This window comes from Acomys minous (genome assembly GCF_964271855.1).
Source record: "Acomys minous genome assembly, chromosome: 11".
Classification (NCBI taxonomy): Eukaryota; Metazoa; Chordata; class Mammalia; order Rodentia; family Muridae; genus Acomys; species Acomys minous.
Window position 1 is genome coordinate 87,620,186 of NC_140492.1, and position 16,795 is coordinate 87,636,980.

At 34.3% G+C, this 16,795-nt stretch overlaps 1 long non-coding RNA gene across 1 annotated transcript; it reads right to left on the bottom strand.

Moving 5' to 3' along the window:
• Window positions 1-367: 367 nt before the first annotated feature.
• LOC311608764 lies at window positions 368-7,977 on the bottom strand. The gene is made up of 3 exons (XR_014783148.1): window positions 7,902-7,977; window positions 6,866-6,964; window positions 368-435 (listed from the first exon to the last, which is right to left on the bottom strand). It is a non-coding gene; the product is annotated as an uncharacterized lncRNA (long non-coding RNA).
• Window positions 7,978-16,795: the final 8,818 nt, after the last annotated feature.

Consider the following 16,795-nt stretch of genomic DNA (forward strand, 5'->3'; position numbering starts at 1 on the left):
ATAACAAAACATTAGACTTGAAATGTAATTTATAATGATACTTTGTAAATACTTTATATATGTGAAGTTTTATATGTGGGTAAAAATAAAATCTGAAAATTACAAATAATAAATATTTTATTATATTATAACATATTTTATTTTACATAGCACAATTAAAATAATGCGATTAGCATGCAAGTTAAACGGAAATTAAGCTTATGTATACAATAAACATAAATTTAATGTTTTTCTTTAATTCTGAGCTATATAATAAAGTAATACAGTCTGAATAAAATATAATACTTAGGAAAAATCCAGTTAGAGGCCACAGAATCTGTACACTTACATACTTTCTTATTGTTTACAGTGGTAATAAATCATTGCACTGCTTTACAGTGGAGAGAGATGTAGGATGTGAAACTCTTCCTCATTCCATGCCAAGGTGGCAAGGCTCTGTCAAAACCAGAGTGGTTATCAAGATACAGAAAAAAATGTAAATAGAGTTTATTAAAGAGAAACTGTATGATAAAAAGTAAAATAGACATACTCAGTCTCCAACACTTTGTCTACATAATGCTGATATTAAGATAGCATTCAAGAAAAAAACGTGTCAAACTGAGTAGAGTTCAAGGGAGTTATACTACCATAGTTGTGAGGGAAGATGAGAAAAACAACAACAACAACAAGACAAAGTGAGCCATCGAAGGCTAGGGAATTCTGGAGAATGGTTACTTCCACTAAGTGTGAAATGAAAAGCTGTGGTAGTTAAACAATACTACAAGAAAAAGTCTCTCCCAGAAGAAACTATACCAAACTGCAGTCCACCCATGAAGAAAAGAATCTGCCAGGGCATGCTTTTCCCTAATAATTAGCAGCAGGCAAAAGCTAAGAGCCCCAATGTAGCCATTTAAATAGCATGTCTCCCAATCATGTGTAGAGAACAGCTGAGGTTAAAGCCTGAAAAAGTTGGGAGGAAAAAGCATAATAACAATAACTGCTGACAGTTCATATGACACAGTAAGTGGTTCTCAATATGCAGATGATCTACTATGCTGTCGTTTGTTTGCCTATTTGTTGGACTAAGCTTGAACTCAGAGCTCCAGGATGCTAACACATAACTATGCCAGATTCTCTCTGTGTTTTGAAATTGTCAGCAGTCAACAACAATGTTTACAGCAGGAGAGACTAGTTTGTCTTACAGGAACAATAAACTCCAACTAAATAAATTGTGCTAACATTCTCTATTGTTTATAACATTGCTTATGTGCCTTTTTTGTTTAATATTTCCTACTACATATACTGTGTGCAATTAAACACTGCCCTTGGCTGAACATGCTATTATGCCTTTCTTCCTTGGTAATTGCAGTGCATACCCTGTCATTAGGCAAAAGCAGACTGCTAATGATCTAATTCTAAAATTCCCATTCAAATTATTCAGTATTCTAACCATGTTACTGATTAATTCTGTCATCTAGCTGCCTATGCAATTAATAAGATTATACTGAATAAAATACCAGATGTTATGAATTTTGATGTTGAATATTCATGTGTTAATATGAATGTATCTGATGTAGTTTAGTTTTCTAAAAATACAAGAGTTTTAAAAACTCCGACCTTGCACTAAATGTTGCTAACTTAAAATATTTTTACCAAAAATTATTCTTTAAATTGTGTTAGTATACATTAGCATTAAACTGCTTGTCTTGAATTTTCTTTGTATTTTAATTTTTATTTCTAGATGTCTGAGTTTTAAAGTTATGGTTTTTTTTTAAATAACATTGTTTGTGGATATAGATAGTATAAATCAATGGTTCATTTCATACATAGATCTTCACTACTGTTTGGTGGCTATCAGTGCCAGTAAAATCCCTGTTAAGGCTCACTTCTTTTCCTACAAGTAAAGATACTCAGAACAGTATTTCTTCTCATTGTGTAAGAAGGCCATAACACTTGACTAACCATAATTAACTTCAAGGGTATATTACTAGAAAGAATTATTTGCTGTTTATAAGGTTTATGTCCAATATTCTCACATGTTAATGCATCTCCAAAGGAACATTTAACCAAACCTGTTCCTTAACCTCGAAAGCTGTATTTGTCCTTCTGCACTACTTTTCATGGAGAAATTGCCTCAGAATTAGGCATCAACTGGAAGTGGTAAGTCAAAATTTTGAGGTCAAAAATTTCCTAAATATAAAACTGAACTGAAAAAGAACAAGAAACTACAGATGCTGAGAGACACACAGAAAACATGTTAAGAATGAAGTCAGGAAACCTAATATATGACCAAAAGCTCTGTAAGTTTAAAAAAGTGCTCAAAGAATTATCAGAGAAAATTTATTTTCATATACCAAGGAATTCATGGTATATATACATAATCATATACTGGTAATCATGGGACCTGACTGTTATGTGTGTTTTGTATATGCAGTGAAACTCTACTTTTTTATTGTTGTGCATTCTTCCACAGATCATGTGCATACCAGTCCCATGGTGTTAGATGGTCTTATTTTCCCATTGGCTATTACAATCTTTCTATCTCCTCCACTACAGAATTCCCTAAGCATTTTGAGGGGAAGGATTTGATAGATATTTCAAATAAAATTAAAAATTCTAATATCCATCGTCACCTTCAGCAGATTGCATAGCTCCTGATCTTTGTATTTTTCCTACCTACTCCAAGAGGATGCTTCTCTGAGGATCACTGACAAGGTATCAACCTATGACAATAGTAGAATATAGTTAGGAGTCATTTTATTGTTATGTTCTTTATCAGGATAGTATTTTTTAATGTCTTTGGCCTATCTAATTTAAGAGTTTTGGCAGCTGAGAAATGTTAGGCATCAGTTTCCTCTCATGGAGTGGACTTTATTTTCAGTCAGATAGTGGTTAGTTACTCTTATAGCTTGTGCACAACTATTACACAAACATATCTTGTGGGCAAATCACCATTGTAGACCACAGGGTTCGTAGCTTTGCTAGTGTTCACCTTTATCCTTTGATAATGTGCAGAGTAACTTACAGTATCATGAACACTAGTCAGTGGGGGTTAAAGGCTTTTGTAAGACACCACTCTGTGTTAAATGAGATACATACATTTTTATTTTCTTCAACATTAGGACCACACTGTCATTTTATGGAGAATTACAAATAACCTTGTCAACAGCTTAGGTTTTTTGGGTATTTTCATGGCCAAATAATTTGTATATATGTGATCATACCTGGCACTGGAGGTTTCACTGGGTGGTGAGAGATATCTAACTGAGACTGTATCTCCCCCAATTTAAGTTGGTTCAAAATCTAATAATCAACAAATTTAACATTCCACATAAATTAATAGCAACAGAAACAAACAATCATAACTATTGTTGCAGGATAAGCATCTGAGAAGTTCAACATACTTTTTTTGTAAAAGTTCTAGAGCCATTAGAACCAGAAGGAATATACCCAAGATGATAAGCAGCATGTACAATAAACTTATAGCCGACATTATGCTGAAGAGTTAAACTGGGATCATTTCCTATAAGAACAGGAATGAGATAAGGATGCCCACTTTCCAATTTTTCATGCAATATAGTACTTGAAACCTTGATTCAACCAAAAGGACAAGAAAAACTCTAAGAAGACTTAAACAGCAAAGGAAGAAGTATAACTGGACTTAATTGCAGATGACATGATTCTGTATTTGAAAAACCCTAAAGAGCTTACTTCAACCTTCTTACATTTAGTACACACAGGATATAAAATAAATGTAAAAACAAGTAGCTTTGAGGTGTGTATGTGTATGTACTAAGGTGAGGGTTGACATTAACCTGTAAGACCTACTTTCCCAAGAACAGATAATTTCTTGGAATGCTGAGGGATGTGGTTCTTGTGAAATAACAGAGCACATGTTTTCACTCCCCTAAACAAATTTGTTTGACCCAACTGCACCAGGTGAGTTTGATCACATGTAGGCAGGAGGTACATTGGCGAGAAATATGTAAGGGCATATACTTGCCCCTGAATGGACCTGGTGGAAAATGTACAACGTATAGGTTTGACTTGATAAATCTCTGTAAAATGGGCCTGATTGCTATTTTCTGGAAACTCTCAAATGCACCTGGCCAGAGTCCATCATCCTGGCTGGTATTTAACTAAAGCTTGCATCAGATTTGTTTTAAATTTGTGGTAGTGGTCTTATTCTTGACCAGCGAATTTTATATTATAATCCCAGATATAATGAGATTAATGAAAGGTCTCTAGAACAAATACTTTAAGACACCAAAAAAAAAAAAAAAAAAAAAAAAAAGAAAAGAAAAGAAAACAGTATATGATGGAAATATTTCCATATTCCTGGTTTGGCAGAATTAGAGATGTAAAAAAAAGCTATACTACCCCAATTAATCCACACACTTATTGCAATATACAACACAGTTCTGTTGTCATATTTCACATATCAAAAACTAAAATACCATGAATTCTTCTGAAGCCACCAAAGACCAGGAGAAAACTCTAAGAAATTATAGAGACTAAGAATAAAGTTCGAGGTATCACAATACCTGTCTTTAAATTATACCTCAAAGTTCGAGTGAGGACTGGTGTTTGGGAAGTTAGACAAAGGAACAGTATAGAGGGCCTGTAAATAAGCAGACAATGGCTATCTAAATTTTGACAATGTGGAAATATCTTTTAAGTAGAAATGTAATAAAACAGGATATCAACAGATAAGCCCCAGGAACAACAGGTAGTACTAAGTGAATTTAAACTTTTCTCTTCTTCACATCAAAAGACACTACAAGCAGATCAAATTTACAGCCCATTAAATGGGAGAAAATCTCTGTTAGCTATCCTTCAGTTGATTAATGTCCAGAATTTCATAAAGAACTCTAGAAAATAAATGCCAATGAGGTAAATCAGACTGGTAATAAATGAAATAAGAGACAGGTTTAAAACAAAGAAACAGAAATGACAAATAACTCTTACAAAAATTGTTCAAAACTCCTAAGTGCCAGAAAGAGCAAATAAAACTATTTTAAGATACTACTTCACCCTAGTCAGAATGTTTCCCAGAGTGTTGCAGAGGATAAGGGAAAATATGAACAAGTATTTACTTCTGGTAAATATAAAAATTAATGTAGCCATTGTAAAAATATTTTGAGGTTCTTTAAAACGAAAAAAAAAGTAAAATTAGCAAGAGACTTTGTTATTCAACTATTCAACATATGTGCAGAGAACTCCATATCTTACTGTAGATCTATTTGCACATTTGTATTTACCTCTTGTGATAGCAAGGATATTGAGTCAGTTAGATGACCCTCTGTAGCTGAATGGACATTAAAATATAGTGCTCTCATGGTGCACTAGTGCGTGCATGCACACACACACACACCACCACCACCACCACCACCACACCACACACAATCTCTCTTTCAGTTTATACCCCGTGTATTCATCCATTTGAAATCGCCAATGGGTTTTACTGCATCTAGTGAGGCAGCCATGTTGTTTCTGTACTTGATCTGTTTATATAATGGATTACAAATATTGATTTTAATATGTTGAATCATTCTATTGTTGAAGCCACCAATTTGAGCATTGTGGATAAACCATTTTAAATTATCTTTGCAAATATTTGTAAATGATTATGCTCCTGTTAGTAAAGATATCTATCTACATACATATCATCAGTAGATTATTCATGTATATATGTATGTGTATGTAAATATGTTTATACATATATATGTATGTATTTGTATTTATGAATACACACATATATGTATATATACATACACACATATATGCATACATACACAGACACACAGACAGACACACACACACACACACACACACACACACACACACATATATATATATATATATTTGAGCTGTTCTTTAGCTTTAGTATCTGGGCAGTAGTCATCATGTATTCTATGGTCTGATAGAACTCTGTACTGCATTACTCTAATCCTGGACATTTTCTAGTTGGGTGACTTTGATTGCAATTTCTATTTCACTAGGGTTTTGTAGGACCTTTACATTCTTTATGTGATTTTTGGTTAACATTGGTAGGTTATACCTATAAATAATCATTTATTTATTTTAACTTTGCTAGTTTGGTCAAATGCAGATATGAAACATGTCCATATTAATTTCTGATTATTTTTTTAGTGTCTATTGTAAAGCCTTCCGTTTCAACTCAAATTTTACAAACTGAGATCCTTTCTGTGTATATTTTGGTCATTTTGACTGAAAGATTATCTGTACTATAGCTGTTTTTTTAAAGGAATATATTTTGTTTAATTGATTCTTTTTTATATTTTACCATATAATATAATTACATTTACTTCTGTTTCCACATTTCTCCCTCTAAAACCTCATCTGCAATCTCTTTGCTCACTTTCAAATTCATGGCCTGTTTTTCACTAATTGTTCTTACATACATGTGTGCACATTTATTTATATACATATATTTATTATATAATGCATATTTTTTCATACAACACTGTATATATACATGTATATTCATAAATATATGAACACAATATTCTTAGTCTTTTTAATTATACTTTCATATACATGTTTTTATGGATGACCAATAGGTATTGGGTAATGTAGTTTTTTTATGGGAAGAATATTACTCTCAGTCTTGTTTTATTAGCAATCTATAGTTATCTATGGTTGCCTATGTAGGGTTAATACCTCATAAGCTTTTCTTTGATCAAGGTAGCATGTATTTAATATCATCCTTGTTCAGTTCACCTTTAGACACTCAGGTCTAACATTCCTAGGAGACACAATTTCACACAAAAAAATTTTGTTCCTTTGGCTCCTACAGTTTTCCACTCTCACTTTCCACTGTGAGCCTTGAACTTTAGGCAAAGGAATTGCGTATTAGATGTACCTGTTGCTTGACCACTCCACAGCTCTGCATTTTGATTGGGTATGGTTTTCTTAGTTTTAGAAACAAGTTACCCTGATTAGAACTGATGAATACACTTTTCTGTGGGCATAAGAAAAGATATATTTAGAATGTGGTTCAGTATTATGATGACTTAAATAAAGTGATTCCAGGAGGTTCTTCTCCAAGATCTGCCACTACACTAGCTCCAAGTCATTGCCCAGTATTCGCTATCAAGCATGGCTTTCAGTTGCTTATATGTTCTTATGCCAGATTAGAGAGCTGTTGTTTACAATAAGATAAACTTGTCAGTGCTGCATCTTTAGGCTTATTGAGACATATTGATCATTGTTGTGATTCATAGATGGATAGATAGTTGTTTCCTTCCCTACATTGGATGATATTTTCAGGTCCACCCTATTCTAGGGCTGATGGCTTCTGTGTCTGAAGTTCATGGTCTCTTCAATAGTAGAGACCCCACTTCTACCTCTGGAGGCCACCAAGGGAAATAATAATAGCCTATAATATTTTTTAGTGGGGGAAGCTATAGTACAACTCTGAGACGTGAGTCATAAGAAAGTCTCTCAAACCTGGTATGGGATTTTTAGTCTATGGTCTATGGCTCTAGGAGAGAGCACTTTCACCTCATATTGGATAATTAAATTTCAATTATAGGTGTATATTTAGAAACTAACTCATGTATATTATAAGTATTTTGATAGATAATTAAAAATACGATTTCTTACATCCAGATTGTTATTTTATCATTCTTCCTTCTTTATTTACCATCTTTCTCCATCCCTAATTGCAGCCCTGCCTATTTTGCAAGCCCCCTTTTCAGATACTCAGATATTTTTACCCTGTTATTACTGTCTTTATTGCTACTCACACCTTAATCTGGCTATATTTCATTTTAACTCTTCTAGCTTCCGCAGTTACTTTAGAATAGGTACTGACATCCAAAGATTTGGTGATAGAAGCCTCAGATAAAAGTGAGCACATGATATTTTTTATTCTTGCTCTGGGTTACTTCACTCACCATGATCTTTTCTAGTTCCATCCATTTACTTTCAGTGTTCATGATTTCATTATTTTTATAGCTGAATAGTAAGTAGTCCATCTTGCATATGTAGCACATTTTCATTATCCATTCATCAGTTGAGGGACATTTAGCTTGTTTCCATTTTCTAGCTACTGTGAATAGAGCAGCAATGATTCTTTATATTGTGTTTTTATGTTCAAATCGGAAATTATGATGCTATACTGTTCTTAGTTGATGAGGATGTAATTTTATTCATAAAACCCTAAAGCTTCTACCAGGACACTTCTATAACTAAAAAACTCTTACAGAAAAGTATCAGAAAAAGTAACTAACTTACAAAAAGGTACTAGACTTCCTATATATAAAAGACAAGCATACTTAGAAACAAGTCAGGGAAATATTACCTTTCACCATAGCCCAAAACTCTTGGAATAACTCCTTCCAAGCTATAGGAAGATTTGCCTTAAAAACAAAACAAACAAACACACAAAAATATTTTAAGACATTGGAAGTAGAAATTGAAGAAGACATCACAGGATGGATATACTCCCCTTGATCGTGGATCAGTGGGGAAGGGAGAACAAATTAGAGGATGGCATATGAGTGTGGTAACTAAAACTAAAGACTTCTTGAAAAGCCATATGATATTCTACTTTCTAAAGCCTTCATAAAATATGTAAATATATAAAGGTAATTTAAATGGATCAACAACATTATTTGAGCACACAAACCCTAACTACATATCATGTCCTAAAAAATAAAGTCCCCAGGTCTGGGGCTGGCTTATATCCTTTTGAGTCCTTGGCCAAAGAGATCCCATAAATAACCTCACACATCACTGACTATTGTCATTTGCATTAGTTACCATCTGATTACAAACCTACAAGCTATAATAATGACCTGCTTACAAGATATGTACACTGGTGCAATGCTGTCATGAACACTAAGAGTGTGACCAATCACTGTCTGACTGGACCTGATGCCACCCCTTGAATGGAACCCATTCATGAGACTATTAAACTAGCCAAGATCTTGAGACTGACCAATCATAGGCCTAGGAAAATACGTAACCATTTTTCAGCTAACGGATGATAGCAATACAATGACTACTAATGATAATGTTATGCTCATAGATATTTACATTGCTCAATCCTCATCTTTTTTTAAATTTTACTGATTTATTCATATTACATCTCAACAATTATCCCATCCCTTGTATCCTCCCATTTCTCCCTTGTTCCTACTTTCTCCCTACTCCCCTTCCCTATGACTGTGACTGATGGAGACTTCCTCCCCCTGTATATGCTCATAGGATATCAAGTCTCTTCTTGGTAGCCTGCTAGTCTTCCTCTAAGTGCCACCAGGTCTCCCCATCCAGGGATGTGGTCAAATATGGGGCACCAGAGTTCCTCATCTTAAAAAGCTTTTTCTTGCAGTAGATGGTAATTAACACAGAGACCTCAAACTGGACAGCATCCATTGAGTGAGAGACTTTCGAATGTTCCTCTTTGGTGGAATGTCTTTATCACAACTCTCCCTCCAGTGGCTTGTAGATTTTTGTGAAAGATGGTACAGAAAGATGGCAAGACCTAGTGGAGGTTAACAATTTTAAGGAGAAAGCATTTTGTAGACCAAAACATTTGAAGGCAGAGACACATATAAACTCAGAGACAGCATGCACTATGCTTCAAACACATAGAGATTCATCTGCCTCTGCCTCCTGGCTGCTGGGATGACAGGTGTGGGTCACCATAACTGGATATTTCTGGTGTTTTAAGTGGACATTATATGTTTTCTAGAAAACAAACAAAGAAAAAAAAATATAAATTATCAATTCCTTGAACAATAGTCATATTTTCAAAGAAAATTAAACATGCTTTTTCTAATTCCAGAATGATTCTATTGGGATAATTAAATGTTCTATAATTATAAATTTTAATATAGGACCTTATAACATAATTAATAAACTGTGGTTATGATTTTATATGTAAGATACTAAATTCACAACTAAATATAGACCAAGACAATAGACTGCGATATAGGACTTCTTTCCTCAGATTTTAATTTTGCACTGAATCAATTACATTACTTTATACATTTTTCTAGATTTCTTTATCCATAACAATACAAGGTAAGAATGTATCTTCTCTAAAAATCTCTTTTACACTTAAATCATTTTAGCACCTGGGAAATACCTGCAAATAAACAATGTAAAAGAGCTCTGAAATACATGATAACATTTTATCTATGTATCTGAAAACTGCCATAATCCAATATTTAGAAAATCATGACACCTAGTATAGATCCTTTATTAATCGATTTAATCATTATCACTTAACATTTATGTGAAGCTAATAGTGAAAATTAACAAGTCTGGAACTTCTTACTACAAAAACAGGACTTCAATTCTGTTGGGAGCCATGGCAAATTCTGCCATGTTAGAAATCTCATTCTTAGGCTGTACACTGGTATCTTTGAATTGCTGACCTTTGCAGGATGAGGTCTCTTGTTCTAGGCTATCCTTGGACTATTTACCTTTGAAAGAAGTAGAGAAGTTCCAACTAGGAACACCCAGAGGATTAAGGAAGTTATTAAGGGAGCTACTTAGAGAAATAGAAAGGTCTTACAGGGAGATAGTCAGAGAAATAGGAAGTTCTTACAGGGAGCGATTCAGGCTCTTGTATTCTTGCCTGGGGGGTAGGGAGAGTAGGATTAGAATAGATCCTTTTTTTGAGTTTTATGTGGAGATTTTTAATCCACTTGGACTTGAATTTTTTTCATGGTGACAAATATGAGTCTAATTGTATTTTTCTAAATGTAGAAATCTATAATAGACCAGCATCATTTGTTGAAGATGCTATCCTTTTTCCATTAAATAGATCTGGCATCTTTGTCAAAAATCAGGTGACTATATGTGTGTGGATTCATATCTGGGTCTTCAATTCGATTCCATTGATCAACCAGCCTATTGCTATGCCAGTAACATGCTGTTTTAATTACCGTTGCTCTATAGTACAGCTTGAGATCAGGTATGGAGATTCCTCCTCAGGATCTTTTATTGTATAAGGTTGTTTTAGCTATTCTGGGTTTTTTTGTCATTCTATATAAAGTTGAGAATTGACCTTTCAATTTCTTTAAAAATTGTGTAGGTATTTTAATAGGGATTATATTGAATCTGTAAATCACTTTTGGTAAGATGGGCATTTTTACTATATTAATTCTCTCGATCCATGGACAACAGAGATTCCTACATCTTTTCAAGTCATCTTCAATCTCTTTCTTCAGGGACTTAAATTTTTTTTCAAACAAGTCCTTCATTGGCTTGGTTAGAGTAACTCCTAGATATTTGATATTGCTTGTGGCTAATGTGAAGGGTATAGATTTCCTAGTTTCTTCCTTTGTATAATTAGAAGAAAAAGTGGAGGAGAGCCTGGAACACATTAGCATAGTAGACAACTTCCTGAACAGAACACCAACAGCCCAGGCCTTAAGGTCAATAATTAATAAACGGGACCTCATGAGGCTGAGAAGCTTCTGTAAGGCTGGAGACACTGTCAACAGAACAAAGCAACAGCCTACATACTGGAAAAAATCTTCACCAACTTTTCATCTGACAAAGGTCTAATATCCAAATTATATAAAGAACTCAAGAAATTGAACACCACCAACCCAAATAACCCAATTGAGAAATGGGGCTTGGAACTAAATATATACAGAGGAATATCAAATGGCTGAGAAGCACTTAAAGAAATGCTCAACCTCCTCAGTCATCAGAGAAATGCAAATCAAAATGACTCTGAGATTCCATCTTACACCCATTAGAATGGCTAAGATCAAAAACTCAAGTGACATCACATGCTGCTGAGGATGTGGAGAGAGAGGAACACTCCTTCATTGCAGATGGGAATGTAAACTAGTACAACCACTTTGCAATTCTATCTGGTGCTATCTCAGAAAAATGGGAATAGGGCTTCCTCAAGACCTAGCTTTCCACTCCTTGGAATATATCCAGAAGATGCTTCAGCACACAACAGGGACATGTGCTATACTATGTCAATAGTGGCCTTCTTCATAATAGCCAGAACATGGAAACAGCCTAAGTGTCCCTCAATAGAGGAATGGATAAAGAAACTGTGGTACACTTACAGTATGGAATACTACTCAGCTATTAAAAACAAGGAATTTCTAAAAATTGTGGACAAATGGATTGAACTATAAATGATCATAATGAGTGAGTTAACCCAGAAGCAGAAAAACTCAAATGGTATATACTCACTTATATCTGGACACTAGCCCAAGAGGTGTGTCCCATGAAAGTCTTCACTTATCAGGAAAGTGGGATGGAGGGGAGGACATTCTGTTGGGACTTTAGGCCAGAGAAGTATGGGATAATGGGGAAATAGAAGGATCCAGAGGTTCCTAGAAACCTACAATAAGAACATTATGATGGGCAGATCTGGGCCCAGGGGTCCTGCTCAAACTATGACACCAGCAGAGGAATATATGTGCAGTAAACATTGTATCCTGAGCCAGATCTAGCCAATGGTCAGGACATTCTCCACAGTTAAGTGGAGAGTGGGGACTGACTTTCACACAAACCCTGGTGCCCCATATTTGACCATGTCTCCTCTATGGGGAGGCCTGGTGGCACTCAGAGGAAGGATAGCAGGCTACCAAGAGAAGACTTGATACCCTATGAGCATAGACAGGGAGAGGAGGCCCCCCTCAGTCACAGTCATAGGGGAGGCGAGTAGGGGGAAAGAGGGAGCAAGGGAGAAATGGGAGTATACAAGGGATAGGATAACTATTGAGATGTAAAATGAATGAATTAATTAAAAAATTTTTAAAAAAGAATAGATCCTGATGATCTTCCTACATTAAGTCTTACTTGTCAGCATTAAAGTGAGGCTTGATTAGAAATTCTCAGACTTGACTCAATATCTCTCATGTCTCTTTCCCCCACCTTCAATCCCCACCCCCTCTTTCAGGTGAACCCTGGTTTGATTTGTCTCATGGGCCAGGAACATCACAGTTCTAGGCCATTCAATATTCTTAATTTAAAACGACTATGGCAATATATTATTACTGCAGGAAAGTGCTCATGTCCGCATGCTCAATAAAAATGATTATATTTTATGCAAGTTTGTTTCAACAAAGGTGTGCTTGTGCAATTATTTTCAAAAAGGTAGTAAATAAACCTTATATACATTAAAGAAATCTCTCCAATAGAGTAAGCTCACTTCCTTTGTACTTTTGGATTGTGAATAACAAGAATATAACTGTGTACTATCAACTGTTATTTGGTAATATCCTTTTGGAAATTATTTTTCTGGTAACAATAAAAATTCTTAATATTCTTTTGAATTTTACAATGAAGGAGTTTTAGTTCCAGGCTTTATCATGAACAATAATTCAGTAAATGAATGATTGTTAGAGAAGCATAAACTCAGTGAAAATATCCATAATGAAAAGTATTAAAATAATATACAAAACTAAACTTACATGTAACTACATTAAATATTCTATCTGTAATGTATAAAATAAACTTTATAATATGATCTATTACTTATCTGTAATAAATAATTCCCCCCAAACCATACAATATTCTAGATAAGTATATTCTTTTAGATATTTAAAAAAGTACACATTATGAATAAAACTTAATGTTTCTGAGTGTTTGTGCACATGTGTTATATAATAAGGGATAATAAAGGCTTTTCTGTTTTTATATCAGACTTATATAAAGGATGGAAAGAATGTTAGTTCAATTAGTGTAGGCTCTCTAGAAAAGCAGAACTAGTATCATGGAGTTAATTGTATTGATTATCACAGTATAGGTTGAATGGTTCTAAATGGAAGTTTATACACTACAGAAAGTGAAAACCCGTGGCCTGCTCAGTACATGAAGTGGAATGGGATTAGCAACCCAACCTCTCAGTGCAGACCTGGAAGATGCCCAGAGAGAAACTGGTCTTAGTCCTTTGGTAAACAATCAACTGAATACCAGTCATTCCTAGAACTGGAAGTTTCACTTGGTAGTGAAAAATGGGGCTTTATCTCCCTATTATTTTTCCATATTTATATTTCTTTCATGTGTATAACATATATATATATATATATATATATATATATATATATATATATGATATTTTCTAAGAATCATCTACTCTAGTAGGCTTCCATATAACCCCATAAATAGCCCTTCATTTTAGGTGTCTGTCCATTATTCCATCATTTACCCACTCGCTCCCTACTTCTCACTGTTTGATTCTCCCAGTCCAGTATCCTCCTACGAAGTTCATCGTGAATATTAATTCTACTTGATGTTCCTAGGGAGATCCTTCCTAAACCTCTAATCACTTACTGTGCACTAACCTCTATGATACAGATTGTAGCCTGCATATTGAGGACTCAACAGCTAATATCCATATAGAAGCAAGTACAAACCATATTTGTTTTTTGGGTCTAGACTACCTCACTCAGGATGTATTTTTTTTCAAGCTCCATTCATTTACCTTCTAGTTTCATGATTCTCTTTTTTTCTAACAGCTGAATAATGTTCCATTACTAAGTGTATTACATTTTCTTTACTTGTTAATGCAATGCTTAGGATGTAGGCTGATTGGAGTTTCTGGATATTATGAATAGAGAAGCTATAAACATAGGTGAGCGAGTTCTCTGTACTATGATATTCACTCCTTTAAGTTTAGGCCCAAGGGTGGTAGAAATGAAATTTGAGACAGATCTATTCCTGGCTCCCTGAGGAACTGCCACTGTGAAGGCACTGCCAATGTCTTTCAAACATTTTATATGGAAAGGGCAGCAATATGATAGTTATCCACTTCAGGATGATGCCTTCATAGTATTAGAACCATCAACCAAAAAGGCCCTACTCATCTATTCCTCGTAAAACTGAGTATAAAACATGCCTCATGAAGCCACAGAGCACAGTGGAGACAGAAGGTCACAGGAGTAGAAATCATAAGAAACTGTGAAACTCCTCCCTACAATCGGCCTTCAGGATTTGCTCAGACTTCATCAAACGTTTACCTGATGATGCACTGCGGTTGCGCATGCCCAACTTCGTCAGCTGGTTTGAGATGTTAACATTCGCCTCAAAATAAGCAGATCATGTCTTATGGTAAGTTCGTGGCTCACTGCCAAGTGTTTGATGTCCAGTAAGGCCTAATTATAAACTAATAGATTATTCCCAAAGGGTGAATATTTGTCTTCAGAGAATGGTAGATCCAAGAACCTTTTACAATGGAGATTGCCGAATGCTTCAAACAGCTTTCATATATATATCATTGACACTTCAGATACCATCAAGTATACTGGGTCATATGGCCCAAGATGCAGAGCAGCCAACACAGCTGCATGTACCTACAAATAGCATGCCAGGTTCCTGGAGACCTGTAATAAGTTCACATAAGGAAACCTCATCTGGCACAGCGACTGAAATTTAAATAACGACTTGATTAAATTTTTGATAACCAGCTGTCATTAGTTATGATCCATCTGTCTTTGAACAAGCCAACTAGGAGAGTTAAAGGGAAATATGTAGAAATGATCGCTCTTTCATCTTTCCTTAGTGTTGACAGACATCTCCTTGATTCCTCCAGGGACGTGATAGTAATTTTGATTTTAGTTCTCCTAGTAGAGTCACCTCTAATATCTTCCATTTGGTCTTTCCCTCTGTAATGGTCTTCGTTTTATCAGTTAGAGAATAAATGTGGCATTTTTTTGTAACTTATATATTACAATGGCACACTATATGATTAGAGAAATGAATATGCGATGACATCAGGGACCCACTACAAACCATACTTGGCTAAAATTCAACTGAACACTTGACATTAATAACACCCTCTTTAAGTTTAGGGAAGAATGCTGATTTAGATACCCCAGAATCAATGCCAATCCAGAGTCAGTGTTAAGCAGCCTGAAAAGTCTGATTATATCTTCTCCAAGTTACAGCTATTCTAGTGTAAAACTATAGGTACCTTTGAAGAATAATAAGAGAAAGATTAATTGTAAACATACTAACACAAAATTTTAATATATATCAAAGAGCGTAAGTTCAACCTTTCATAGCATTTATAAATTTAGTTTCTAAAAATCCCTGTCAAACTTTTTCAATATTTTGTATACTGTATTAGCAAAAATTTAAAGTGTTTGAGTGTACATGATCATAATTTTTCTCCTATTCAAAGATTTTATTTTTATCATATATCATTTCCCCATTGCAATTCCTTATTTTGCAGTTAAGTTACCTTATCTGTGTAGTTAAATCAAGATATCTGACCTTGAAAACTCTATCAATCTTATAAGAACCATAAATATTATGTGCATAAATAGAAGCAGGAAAAGTAGAAGAAGCATGAATTATTAATCATACAATATTAAGTAAATTCCCAAGCATATGACTCATTACAGTAAACAAACATTTAAGCTTACATGGTATTTTAAGCCAGACTACATTAGGTTATTTTAGTTGTAAACACTTTCTTCCTTTTATGAAAATGAGTATCCATATTTGAGAGTGAAGCTGTACTGTAGAATAAATTTAATGTTACATTATTTTTTCCTCCGAAGAGTAAAAATGAATGTCTTATATTAAATATAACATGAAGAGATTGTAATCCCCATATTAAATATAAAGGCATTGCTGAATGAATATATCTATTATCCATATACAGTTGAATAATTATGCAATGTTTTTGAGATTATGAAACACACACCACAAATAAATAGTTCATGAAGTAACACTGGCAATATTTGTTTTCTTGGTTGTGTTTTTGTGATGGGAACGTGAGTTATTCACAATTAAATTGTAACCACCTTACATAGTAGTAAATCTAAATTGTATCAAAATACATTATAATGTTCAA